The sequence below is a fragment of the Salvelinus fontinalis genome, unplaced genomic scaffold, assembly GCF_029448725.1.
Source record: "Salvelinus fontinalis isolate EN_2023a unplaced genomic scaffold, ASM2944872v1 scaffold_0099, whole genome shotgun sequence".
Lineage (NCBI taxonomy): Eukaryota > Metazoa > Chordata > Actinopteri > Salmoniformes > Salmonidae > Salvelinus > Salvelinus fontinalis.
Genome location: NW_026600308.1, coordinates 47,423 through 61,241, shown reverse-complemented (window position 1 = coordinate 61,241; position 13,819 = coordinate 47,423). Strand labels below are relative to the sequence as shown.

Here is a 13,819-nt window from a genome sequence, read left to right as displayed (position 1 = left end):
CTTTCAGAGGAGCAGCGTAGCACACACAATTGATGCCCACAAACAAAGCTGTGGGAAGTTTCCTTGAAGCCAATGCAGAGGGTAAAGAAAAACAACAACTTAAAATGTACCTCATGGCCAGTACGGGGATCGAACCCACGACCTTGGCATTATTATCATCACGCTCTCACCAACTGAGCTAACCAGCCGCTTGCAATATAACAACATTTTTAGGATGCACAGAGCCTCAGCCAGTGCTGGCGCGTAAACGAGCAAGTCCACCAACAGAATAGCCTGACAAGACTGAACCCTCTTGGTTGCTCCTTGTGGCAAATCATACAGGCGCGGGAATTAGCTCAAATGGTAGAGTGCTTGCTTAGCATGCGAGAGGTAGTGGGATCGATGCCCACATTCTCCAAAAAACAAAAAAAAATTGTGGATCCAAGAAAGCTCCAGTTCACATATCATGCAGTTTTGTCTAACGACAACCTACTGTCATGTAACAATGACAAGCAACTTTCATGTAACACTGATGTCACAATGTCAGATGAAAACGAATGACATGACTTACTTTCAGAGGAGCAGCGTAGCACACACAATTGATGCCCACAAACAAACCTGTGGGAAGTTTCCTTGAAGCCAATGCAGAGGGTAAAGAAAAACAACAACTTAATATGTACCTCATGGCCAGTACGGGGATCGAACCCACGACCTTGGCGTTATTAGCATCACGCTCTCACCAACTGAGCTAACCAGCCGCTTGCAATATAAGAAAATTTTTAGGATGCACAGAGGCTTGGCCAGTGCTGGCGCGTAAACGAGCAAGTCCACCAACAGCATAGCCTGACAAGACTGAACCCTCTTGGTTGCTCCTTGTGGCAAATCATACAGGCTGGGGAATTAGCTCAACTGGTAGAGTGCTTGTTTAGCATGCGAGTGGTAGTGGGATCGATGCCCACATTCTCCAAAAAACGCAATTTTTTTGTGGATCCAAGAAAGCTCCAGTTCACATTTCATGCAGTTTTGTCTAACGACAACCTACTGTCATGTAACAATGACAAGCAACTTTCATGCAACACTGATGTCACAATGTCAGATGAAAACGAATGACATGACTTACTATCAGAGGAGCAGCGTAGCACACACAATTGATGCCCACAAACAAAGCTGTGGGAAGTTTCCTTGAAGCCAATGCAGAGGGTAAAGAAAAACAACAACTTAAAATGTACCTCATGGCCAGTACGGGGATCGAACACACGACCTTGGCGTTATTAGCACCACACTCAAACCAACTGAGCTAACCGGCCGCTTGAGAAGCAAACATTTTTAGGATGCACAGAGGCTCGGCCAGTGCTGGCGCGTAAACGAGCAAGTCCACCAACAGCATAGCCTGACAAGACTGGACCCTCTTGGTTGCTCCTTGTGGCAAATCATACAGGCTGGGGAATTAGCTCAAATGGTAGAGTCCTTGCTTAGCATGCGAGAGGTAGTGGGATCGATGCCCACATTCTTCAAAAAACACAATTTTTTTGTGGATCCAAGAAAGCTCCAGTTCACATTTCATGCAGTTTTGTCTAACGACAACCTACTGTCATGTAACAATGACAAGCAACTTTCATGTAACACTGATGTCACAATGTCAGATGAAAACGAATGACATGACTTACTTTCAGAGGAGCAGCGTAGCACACACAATTGATGCCCACAAACAAAGCTGTGGGAAGTTTCCTTGAAGCCAATGCAGAGGGTAAAGAAAAACAACAACTTAAAATGTACCTCATGGCCAGTACGGGGATCGAACCCACAACCTATTAGCACCACGCTCTAACCAACTGAGCTAACCGGCCGCTTGCAAAGGAGAACATTTTTTAGGATGCACAGAGCCTCGGCCATTGCTGGTGCGTAAACGAGCAAGTCCACCAACAGCATAGCCTGACAAGACTGAACCCTCTTGGTTGCTCCTTGTGTCAAATCATACAGGCTGGGGAATTAGCTCAAATGGTAGAGTGCTTGCTTAGCATGCGAGAGGTAGTGGGATCGATGCCCACATTCTCCAAAAAACAAAAAAAAATTGTGGATCCAAGAAAGCTCCAGTTCACATTTCATGCAGTTTTGTCTAACGACAACCTACTGTCATGTAACAATGACAAGCAACTTTCATGTAATACTGATGTCACAATGTCAGATGAAAACGAATGACATGACTTACTATCAGAGGAGCAGCGTAGCACACACAATTGATGCCCACAAACAAAGCTGTGGGAAGTTTCCTTGAAGCCAATGCAGAGGGTAAAGAAAAACAACAACTTAAAATGTACCTCATGGCCAGTACGGGGATCGAACCCACGACCTTGGCATTATTAGCACCACGCTCTAACCAACTGAGCTAACCAGCCGCTTGCAATATAACACCATTTTTAGGATGCACAGAGAGTCGGCCAGTGCTGGCGCGTAAACGAGCAAGTCCACCAACAGCATAGCCTGACAAGACTGAACCTTCTTAGTTGCTCCTTGTGGCAAATCATACAGGCTGGGGAATTAGCTCAAATGGTAGAGTGCTTGCTTAGCATGCGAGAGGTAGTGGGATCGATGCCCATATTCTCTAAAAAACACAATATTTTTGTGGATCCAAGAAAGCTCCAGTTCACATTTCATGCAGTTTTGTCTAACGACAACCTACTGTCATGTAACAATGACAAGCAACTTTCATGTAACACTGATGTCACAATGTCAGATGAAAACGAATGACATGACTTACTTTCAGAGGAGCAGCGTAGCACACACAATTGATGCCCACAAACAAAGCTGTGGGAAGTTTCCTTGAAGCCAATGCAGAGGGTAAAGAAAAACAACAACTTAAAATGTACCTCATGGCCAGTACGGGGATCGAACCCACGACCTTGGCATTATTATCATCACGCTCTCACCAACTGAGCTAACCAGCCGCTTGCAATATAACAACATTTTTAGGATGCACAGAGCCTCGGCCAGTGCTGGCGCGTAAACGAGCAAGTCCACCAACAGCATAGCCTGACAAGACTGAACCCTCTTGGTTGCTCCTTGTGGCAAATCATACAGGCGCGGGAATTAGCTCAAATGGTAGAGTGCTTGCTTAGCATGCGAGAGGTAGTGGGATCGATGCCCACATTCTCCAAAAAACAAAAAAAAATTGTGGATCCAAGAAAGCTCCAGTTCACATATCATGCAGTTTTGTCTAACGACAACCTACAGTCATGTAACAATGACAAGCAACTTTCATGTAACACTGATGTCACAATGTCAGATGAAAACGAATGACATGACTTACTTTCAGAGCAGCAGCTTAGCACACACAATTGATGCCCACAAACAAAGCTATGGGAAGTTTCCTTGAAGCCAATGCAGAGGGTAAAGAAAAACAACAACTTAAGATGTACCTCATGGCCAGTACGGGGATCGAACCCACGACCTTGGCGTTATTAGCACCACACTCTAACCAACTGAGCTAACCAGCCGCTTGCAATATAACAACATTTTCAGGATGCACAGAGGCTCGGCCAGTGCTGGCGCGTAAACGAGCAAGTCCACCAACAGCATAGCATGACAAGACTGGACCCTCTTGGTTGCTCCTTGTGGCAAATCATACAGGCTGGGGAATTAGCTCAAATGGTAGAGTGCTTGCTTAGCATGCGAGAGGTAGTGGGATCGATGCCCACATTCTCCAAAAAACAGAATTTTTTTGTGGATCCAAGAAAGCTCCAGTTCACATTTCATGCAGTTTTGTCTAACGACAACCTACTGTCATGTAACAATGACAAGCAACTTTCATGTAACACTGATGTCACAATGTCAGATGAAAACGAATGACATGACTTACTTTCAGAGGAGCAGCGTAGCACACACAATTGATGCCCACAAACAAACCTGTGGGAAGTTTCCTTGAAGCCAATGCAGAGGGTAAAGAAAAACAACAACTTAAAATGTACCTCATGGCCAGTACGGGGATCGAACCCACGACCTTGGCGTTATTAGCATCACGCTCTCTCCAACTGAGCTAACCAGCCGCTTGCGATATAAGAAAATTTTTAGGATGCACAGAGGCTTGGCCAGTGCTGGCGCGTAAACGAGCAAGTCCACCAACAGCATAGCCTGACAAGACTGAACCCTCTTGGTTGCTCCTTGTGGCAAATCATACAGGCTGGGGAATTAGCTCAAATGGTAGAGTGCTTTTTTAGCATGCGAGAGGTAGTGGGATCGATGCCCACATTCTCCAAAAAACACAATTTTTTTGTGGATCCAAGAAAGCTCCAGTTCACATTTCATGCAGTTTTGTCTAACGACAACCTACTGTCATGTAACAATGACAAGCAACTTTCATGTAACACTGATGTCACAATGTCAGATGAAAACGAATGACATGACTTACTATCAGAGGAGCAGCGTAGCACACACAATTGATGCCCACAAACAAAGCTGTGGGAAGTTTCCTTGAAGCCAATGCAGAGGGTAAAGAAAAACAACAACTTAAAATGTACCTCATGGCCAGTACGGGGATCGAACACACGACCTTGGCGTTATTAGCACCACACTCAAACCAACTGAGCTAACCGGCCGCTTGAGAAGCAAACATTTTTAGGATGCACAGAGGCTCGGCCAGTGCTGGCGCGTAAACGAGCAAGTCCACCAACAGCATAGCCTGACAAGACTGGACCCTCTTGGTTGCTCCTTGTGGCAAATCATACAGGCTGGGGAATTAGCTCAAATGGTAAAGTCCTTGCTTAGCATGCGAGAGGTAGTGGGATCGATGCCCACATTCTTCAAAAAACACAATTTTTTTGTGGATCCAAGAAAGCTCCAGTTCACATTTCATGCAGTTTTGTCTAACGACAACCTACTGTCATGTAACAATGACAAGCAACTTTCATGTAACACTGATGTCACAATGTCAAATGAAAACGAATGACATGACTTACTTTCAGAGGAGCAGCGTAGCACACACAATTGATGCCCACAAACAAAGCTGTGGGAAGTTTCCTTGAAGCCAATGCAGAGGGTAAAGAAAAACAACAACTTAAAATGTACCTCATGGCCAGTACGGGGATCGAACCCACGACCTTGGCATTATTATCATCACGCTCTCACCAACTGAGCTAACCAGCCGCTTGCAATATAACAACATTTTTAGGATGCACAGAGCCTCGGCCAGTGCTGGCGCGTAAACGAGCAAGTCCACCAACAGCATAGCCTGACAAGACTGAACCCTCTTGGTTGCTCCTTGTGGCAAATCATACAGGCGCGGGAATTAGCTCAAATGGTAGAGTGCTTGCTTAGCATGCGAGAGGTAGTGGGATCGATGCCCACATTCTCCAAAAAACAAAAAAAAATTGTGGATCCAAGAAAGCTCCAGTTCACATATCATGCAGTTTTGTCTAACGACAACCTACAGTCATGTAACAATGACAAGCAACTTTCATGTAACACTGATGTCACAATGTCAGATGAAAACGAATGACATGACTTACTTTCAGAGGAGCAGCTTAGCACACACAATTGATGCCCACAAACAAAGCTATGGGAAGTTTCCTTGAAGCCAATGCAGAGGGTAAAGAAAAACAACAACTTAAAATGTACCTCATGGCCAGTACTGGGATCGAACCCACGACCTTGGCGTTATTAGCACCACACTCAAAACAACTGAGCTAACCGGCCGCTTGCGAAACCAACATTTTTAGGATGCACAGAGGCTCGGCCAGTGCTGGCGCGTAAACGAGCAAGTCCACCAACAGCATAGCCTGACAAGACTGAACCCTCTTGGTTGCTCCTTGTGATAAATCATACAGGCTGGGGAATTAGCTCAAATTGTATAGTGCTTACTTAGCATGCGAGAGGTAGTGGGATCGATGCCCACATTCTCTAAAAAACACCATTTTTTGTGGATCCAAGAAAGCTCCAGTTCACACTTCATGCAGTTTTGTCTAACGACAACCTACTGTCATGTAACAATGACAAGCAACTTTCATGTAACACTGATGTCACAATGTCAGATGAAAACGAATGACATGACTTACTTTCAGAGGAGCAGCGTAGCACACACAATTGATGCCCACAAACAAAGCTGTGGGAAGTTTCCTTGAAGCCAATGCAGAGGGTAAAGAAAAACAACAACTTAAAATGTACCTCATGGCCAGTACGGGGATCGAACCCACAACCTATTAGCACCACGCTCTAACCAACTGAGCTAACCGGCCGCTTGCAAAGGAGAACATTTTTTAGGATGCACAGAGCCTCGGCCATTGCTGGTGCGTAAACGAGCAAGTCCACCAACAGCATAGCCTGACAAGACTGAACCCTCTTGGTTGCTCCTTGTGTCAAATCATACAGGCTGGGGAATTAGCTCAAATGGTAGAGTGCTTGCTTAGCATGCGAGAGGTAGTGGGATCGATGCCCACATTCTCCAAAAAACAAAAAAAAATTGTGGATCCAAGAAAGCTCCAGTTCACATTTCATGCAGTTTTGTCTAACGACAACCTACTGTCATGTAACAATGACAAGCAACTTTCATGTAATACTGATGTCACAATGTCAGATGAAAACGAATGACATGACTTACTATCAGAGGAGCAGCGTAGCACACACAATTGATGCCCACAAACAAAGCTGTGGGAAGTTTCCTTGAAGCCAATGCAGAGGGTAAAGAAAAACAACAACTTAAAATGTACCTCATGGCCAGTACGGGGATCGAACCCACGACCTTGGCATTATTAGCACCACGCTCTAACCAACTGAGCTAACCAGCCGCTTGCAATATAACACCATTTTTAGGATGCACAGAGAGTCGGCCAGTGCTGGCGCGTAAACGAGCAAGTCCACCAACAGCATAGCCTGACAAGACTGAACCTTCTTAGTTGCTCCTTGTGGCAAATCATACAGGCTGGGGAATTAGCTCAAATGGTAGAGTGCTTGCTTAGCATGCGAGAGGTAGTGGGATCGATGCCCATATTCTCTAAAAAACACAATATTTTTGTGGATCCAAGAAAGCTCCAGTTCACATTTCATGCAGTTTTGTCTAACGACAACCTACTGTCATGTAACAATGACAAGCAACTTTCATGTAACACTGATGTCAAAATGTCAGATGAAAACGAATGACATGACTTACTATCAGAGGAGCAGCTTAGCACACACAATTGATGCCCACAAACAAAGCTGTGGGAAGTTTCCTTGAAGCCAATGCAGAGGGTAAAGAAAAACAACAACTTGAAATGTACCTCATGGCCAGTACGGGGATCAAACCCACGACCTTGGCATTATTATCATCACGCTCTCACCAACTGAGCTAACCAGCCGCTTGCAATATAACAACATTTTTAGGATGCACAGAGCCTCGGCCAGTGCTGGCGCGTAAACGAGCAAGTCCACCAACAGCATAGCCTGACAAGACTGGACCCTCTTGGTTGCTCCTTGTGGCAAATCATACAGGCTGGGGAATTATCTCAAATGGTAGAGTGCTTGCTTAGCATGCGAGAGGTAGTGGGATCGATGCCCACATTCTCTAAAAAACACCATTTTTTTGTGGATCCAAGAAAGCTCCAGTTCACACTTCATGCAGTTTTGTCTAACGACAACCTACTGTCATGTAACAATGACAAGCAACTTTCATGTAACACTGATGTCACAATGTCAGATGAAAACGAATGACATGACTTACTTTCAGAGGAGCAGCGTAGCACACACAATTGATGCCCACAAACAAAGCTGTGGGAAGTTTCCTTGAAGCCATTGCAGAGGGTAGAGAAAAACAACAACTTAAAATGTACCTCATGGCCAGTACGGGGATCGAACACACGACCTTGGAGTTAATAGCACCACACTCAAACCAACTGTGCTAACCGTCCGCTTGAGAAGCCAACATTTTTAGGATGCACAGAGGCTCGGCCAGTGCTGGCGCGTAAACGAGCAAGTCCACCAACAGCATAGCCTGACAAGACTGAACCCTCTTGGTTGCTCCTTGTGGCAAATCATACAGGCTGGGGAATTAGCTCGAATGGTAGAGTGCTTGCTTAGCATGCGAGAGGTAGTGGGATCGATGCCCACATTCTCCAAAAAACACAATTTTTTTGTGGATCCAAGAAAGCTCCAGTTCACATTTCATGCAGTTTTGTCTAACGACAACCTACTGTCATGTAACAATGACAAGCAACTTTCATGTAACACTGATGTCACAATGTCAGATGAAAACGAATGACATGACTTAGTTTAAGAGGAGCAGCTTAGCACACACAATTGATGCCCACAAACAAAGCTGTGGGAAGTTTCCTTGAAGCCAATGCAGAGGGTAAAGAAAAACAACAACTTGAAATGTACCTCATGGCCAGTACGGGGATCGAACCCACGACCTTGGCATTATTATAATCACGCTCTCACCAACTGAGCTAACCAGCCTCTTGCAATATAACACCATTTTTAGGATGCACAGAGCTTCGGCCAGTGCTGGCGCGTAAACGAGCAAGTCCACCAACAGCATAGCCTGACAAGACTGGACCCTCTTGGTTGCTCCTTGTGGCAAATCATACAGGCTGGGGAATTAGCTCGAATGGTAGAGTGCTTGCATAGCATGCGAGAGGTAGTGGGATCGATGCCCACATTCTCTAAAAAACACCATTTTTTTGTGGATCCAAGAAAGCTCCAGTTCACACTTCATGCAGTTTTGTCTAACGACAACCTACTGTCATGTAACACTGACAAGCAACTTTCATGCAACACTGATGTCACAATGTCAGATGAAAACGAATGACATGACTTACTTTCAGAGGAGCAGCGTAGCACACACAATTGATGCCCACAAACAAAGCTGTGGGAAGTTTCCTTGAAGCCAATGCAGAGGGTAAAGAAAAACAACAACTTAAAATGTACCTCATGGCCAGTACGGGGATCGAACCCACGACCTTGGCATTAATAGCACCACACTCTAACCAACTGAGCTAACCAGCCGCTTGCAATAAAACAACATTTTTAGGATGCACAGAGCCTCGGCCAGTGCTGGCGCGTAAACGAGCAAGTCCACCAACATTATAGCCTGACAAGACTGGACCCTCTTGGTTGCTCCTTGTGGCAAATCATACAGGCTGGGGAATTAGCTCAAATGGTAGAGTGCTTGCTTAGCATGCGAGAGGTAGTGGGATCGATGCCCACATTCTCTAAAAAACACAATTTTTTGTGGATCCAAGAAAGCTCCAGTTCACATTTCATGGAGTTTTGACTAACGACAACCTACTGTCATGTAACAATGACAAGCAACTTTCATGTAACACTGATGTCACAATGTCAGATGAAAACTAATGACATGACTTACTATCAGAGGAGCAGCGTAGCACACACAATTGATGCCCACAAACAAAGCTGTGGGAAGTTTCCTTGAAGCCAATGCAGAGGGTAAAGAAAATCAACAACTTAAAATGTACCTCATGGCCAGTACGGGGATCGAACCCACGACCTTGGTGTTATTAGCACCACACTCTAACCAACTGAGCTAACCGGCCGCTTGCAAAGGAGCAACATTTTTAGGATGCACAGAGCCTCGGCCAGTGCTGGCGCGTAAACGAGCAAGTCCACCAACAGCATAGCCTGACAAGACTGGACCCTCTTGGTTGCTCCTTGTGGCAAATCAGACAGGCTGGGAATTAGCTCAAATGGTAGAGTGCTTGCTTAGCATGCGAGAGGTAGTGGGATCGATGCACATATTCTCCAAAAAACACAATTTTTTTGTGGATCCAAGAAAGCTCCAGTTCACATTTCATGCAGTTTTGTCTAACGACAACCTACTGTCATGTAACAATTACAAGCAACTTTCATGTAACACTGATGTCACAATGTCAGATGAAAACTAATGACATGACTTACTATCAGAGGAGCAGCGTAGCACACACAATTGATGCCCACAAACAAAGCTGTGGGAAGTTTCCTTGAAGCCAATGCAGAGGGTAAAGAAAAACAACAACTTAAAATGTACCTCATGGCCAGTACGGGGATCGAACCCACGACCTTGGCATTATTAGCACCACGATCTAAACAACTGAGCTAACCGGCCGCTTGCAACGGAGCAAAACTTTTAGGATGCACAGAGCCTCGGCCAGTGCTGGCGCGTAAACGAGCAAGTCCACCAACAGCATAGCCTGACAAGACTGAACCCTCTTGGTTGCTCCTTGTGGCAAATCATACAGGCTGGGGAATAAGCTCAAATGGTAGAGTGCTTGCTTAGCATGCGAGAGGTAGTGGGATCGATGCCCACATTCTCCAAAAAACACACTTTTTTTGTGGATCCAAGAAAGCTCCAGTTCACTTTTCATGCAGTTTTGTCTAACGACAACCTACTGTCATGTAACAATGACAAGCAACTTTCATGTAACACTGATGTCACAATGTCAGATGAAAACGAATGACATGACTTACTATCAGAGGAGCAGCTTAGCACAAACAATTGATGCCCACAAACAAAGCTGTGGGAAGTTTCCTTGAAGCCAATGCAGAGGGTAAAGAAAAACAACAACTTAAAATGTACCTCATGGCCAGTACGGGGATCGAACCCACGACCTTGGCGTTATTAGCACCACGATCTAAACAACTGAGCTAACCGGCCGCTTGCAACGGAGCAAAACTTTTAGGATGCACAGAGCCTCGGCCAGTGCTGGCGCGTAAACGAGCAAGTCCACCAACAGCATAGCCTGACAAGACTGAACCCTCTTGGTTGCTCCTTGTGGCAAATCATACATGCTGGGAATTAGCTCAAATGGTAGAGTGCTTGCTTAGCATGCGAGAGGTAGTTGGATCGATGCCCACATTCTCCAAAAAACACAATTTTTTTGTGGATCCAAGAAAGCTCCAGTTCACATTTCATGCAGTTTTGTCTAACGACAACCTACTGTCATGTAACAATGACAAGCAACTTTCATGTAACACTGATGTCACAATGTCAGATGAAAACTAATGACATGACTTACTTTCAGAGGAGCAGCGTAGCACACACAATTGATGCCCACAAACAAAGCTGTGGGAAGTTTCCTTGAAGCCAATGCAGAGGGTAAAGAAAAACAACAACTTAAAATGTACCTCATGGCCAGTACGGGGATCGAACACACAACCTTGGCGTTATTAGCACCACGCTCTAACCAACTGAGCTAACCGGCCGCTTGCAAAGGAGCAACATTTTTAGGATGCACAGAGCCTCGGCCAGTGCTGGCGCGTAAACGAGCAAGTCCACCAACAGCATACCCTGACAAGACTGGACCCTCTTGGTTGCTCCTTGTGGCAAATCGTACAGGCTGGGGAATTAGCTCAAATGGTAGAGTGCTTGCTTAGCATGCGAGAGGTAGTGGGATCGATGCCCACATTCTCCAAAAAACACAATTTTTTTGTGGATCCAAGAAAGCTCCAGTTCACATTTCATGCAGTTTTGTCTAACGACAACCTACTGTCATGTAACAATGACAAGCAACTTTCATGTAACACTGATGTCACAATGTCAGATGAAAACTAATGACATGACTTACTATCAGAGGAGCAGCGTAGCACACACAATTGATGCCCACAAACAAAGCTGTGGGAAGTTTCCTTGAAGCCAATGCAGAGGGTAAAGAAAAACAACAACTTAAAATGTACCTCATGGCCAGTACGGGGATCGAAACCACGACCTTGGCGTTATTAGCACCACGATCTAAACAACTGAGCTAACCGGCCGCTTGCAACGGAGCAAAACTTTTAGGATGCACAGAGCCTCGGCCAGTGCTGGCGCGTAAACGAGCAAGTCCACCAACAGCATAGCCTGACAAGACTGGACCCTCTTGGTTGCTCCTTGTGGCAAATCATACAGGCTGGGGAATTAGCTCAAATGGTAGAGTGCTTGCTTAGCATGCGAGAGGTAGTGGGATCGATGCCCACATTCTCCAAAAAACACACTTTTTTTGTGGATCCAAGAAAGCTCCAGTTCACTTTTCAAGCAGTTTTGTCTAACGACAACCTACTGTCATGTAACAATGACAAGCAACTTTCATGTAACACTGATGTCACAATGTCAGATGAAAACGAATGACATGACTTACTTTCAGAGGAGCAGCGTAGCACACACAATTGATGCCCACAAACAAAGCTGTGGGAAGTTTCCTTGAAGCCAATGCAGAGGGTAAAGAAAAACAACAACTTATAATGTACCTCATGGCCAGTACGGGGATCGAACCCACGACCTTGGCGTTATTAGCACCACGCTCTAACCAATTGAGCTAACCTTCCGCTTGCAACGGAGCAAAATTTTTAGGATGCACAGAGCCTCGGCCAGTGCTGGCGCGTAAACGAGCAAGTCCACCAACAGCATAGCCTGACAAGACTGGACCCTCTTGGTTGCTCCTTGTGGCAAATCATACAGGCTGGGGAATTAGCTCAAATGGTAGAGTGCTTGCTTAGCATGCGAGAGGTAATGGGATCGATGCCCACATTCTCCAAAAAACACAATTATTTTGTGGATCCAAGAAAGCTCCAGTTCACATTTCATGCAGTTTTGTCTAACGACAACCTACTGTCATGTAACAATGACAAGCAACTTTCATGTAACACTGATGTCACAATGTCAGATGAAAACGAATGACATGACTTACTATCAGAGGAGCAGCGTAGCACACACAATTGATGCCCACAAACAAAGCTGTGGGAAGTTTCCTTGAAGCCAATGCAGAGGGTAAAGAAAAACAACAACTTAAAATGTACCTCATGGCCAGTACGGGGATCGAACACACAACATTGGCGTTATTAGCACCACGCTCTAACCAACTGAGCTAACCGGCCGCTTGCAAAGGCGCAAAATTTTTAGGATGCACAGAGCCTCGGCCAGTGCTGGCGCGTAAACGAGCAAGTCCACCAACAGCATACCCTGACAAGACTGGACCCTCTTGGTTGCTCCTTGTGGCAAATCGTACAGGCTGGGGAATTAGCTCAAATGGTAGAGTGCTTGCTTAGCATGCGAGAGGTAGTGGGATCGATGCCCACATTCTCCAAAAAACACAATTTTTTTGTGGATCCAAGAAAGCTCCAGTTCACATTTCATGCAGTTTTGTCTAACGACAACCTACTGTCATGTAACAATGACAAGCAACTTTCATGTAACACTGATGTCACAATGTCAGATGAAAACGAATGACATGACTTACTATCAGAGGAGCAGCGTAGCACACACAATTGATGCCCACAAACAAAGCTGTGGGAAGTTTCCTTGAAGCCAATGCAGAGGGTAAAGAAAAACAACAACTTAAAATGTACCTCATGGCCAGTACGGGGATCGAACCCACGACCTTGGCGTTATTAGCACCACGATCTAAACAACTGAGCTAACCGGCCGCTTGCAACGGAGCAAAACTTTTAGGATGCACAGAGCCTCGGCCAGTGCTGGCGCGTAAACGAGCAAGTCCACCAACAGCATAGCCTGACAAGACTGGACCCTCTTGGTTGCTCCTTGTGGCAAATCATACAGGCTGGGGAATTAGCTCAAATGGTAGAGTGCTTGCTTAGCATGCGAGAGGTAGTGGGATCGATGCCCACATTCTCCAAAAAACACACTTTTTTTGTGGATCCAAGAAAGCTCCAGTTCACTTTTCAAGCAGTTTTGTCTAACGACAACCTACTGTCATGTAACAATGACAAGCAACTTTCATGTAACACTGATGTCACAATGTCAGATGAAAACGAATGACATGACTTACTTTCAGAGGAGCAGCGTAGCACACACAATTGATGCCCACAAACAAAGCTGTGGGAAGTTTCCTTGAAGCCAATGCAGAGGGTAAAGAAAAACAACAACTTATAATGTACCTCATGGCCA

At 45.4% G+C, this 13,819-nt stretch overlaps 5 non-coding genes across 5 annotated transcripts; all 5 read right to left on the bottom strand.

The window, feature by feature from the left end:
• Nucleotides 1-2,301: 2,301 nt before the first annotated feature.
• Nucleotides 2,302-2,375, bottom strand: trnai-aau (transfer RNA isoleucine (anticodon AAU)). The gene has a single exon. It is a non-coding gene; the product is annotated as a tRNA-Ile (tRNA).
• A 1,024-nt stretch (nucleotides 2,376-3,399) lies between these two features.
• Nucleotides 3,400-3,473, bottom strand: trnai-aau (transfer RNA isoleucine (anticodon AAU)). The gene has a single exon. It is a non-coding gene; the product is annotated as a tRNA-Ile (tRNA).
• A 3,208-nt stretch (nucleotides 3,474-6,681) lies between these two features.
• Nucleotides 6,682-6,755, bottom strand: trnai-aau (transfer RNA isoleucine (anticodon AAU)). Its single transcript has one exon. It is a non-coding gene; the product is annotated as a tRNA-Ile (tRNA).
• A 2,120-nt stretch (nucleotides 6,756-8,875) lies between these two features.
• Nucleotides 8,876-8,949, bottom strand: trnan-auu (transfer RNA asparagine (anticodon AUU)). The gene has a single exon. It is a non-coding gene; the product is annotated as a tRNA-Asn (tRNA).
• A 474-nt stretch (nucleotides 8,950-9,423) lies between these two features.
• On the bottom strand, nucleotides 9,424-9,497 carry trnai-aau (transfer RNA isoleucine (anticodon AAU)). Its single transcript has one exon. It is a non-coding gene; the product is annotated as a tRNA-Ile (tRNA).
• Nucleotides 9,498-13,819: the final 4,322 nt, after the last annotated feature.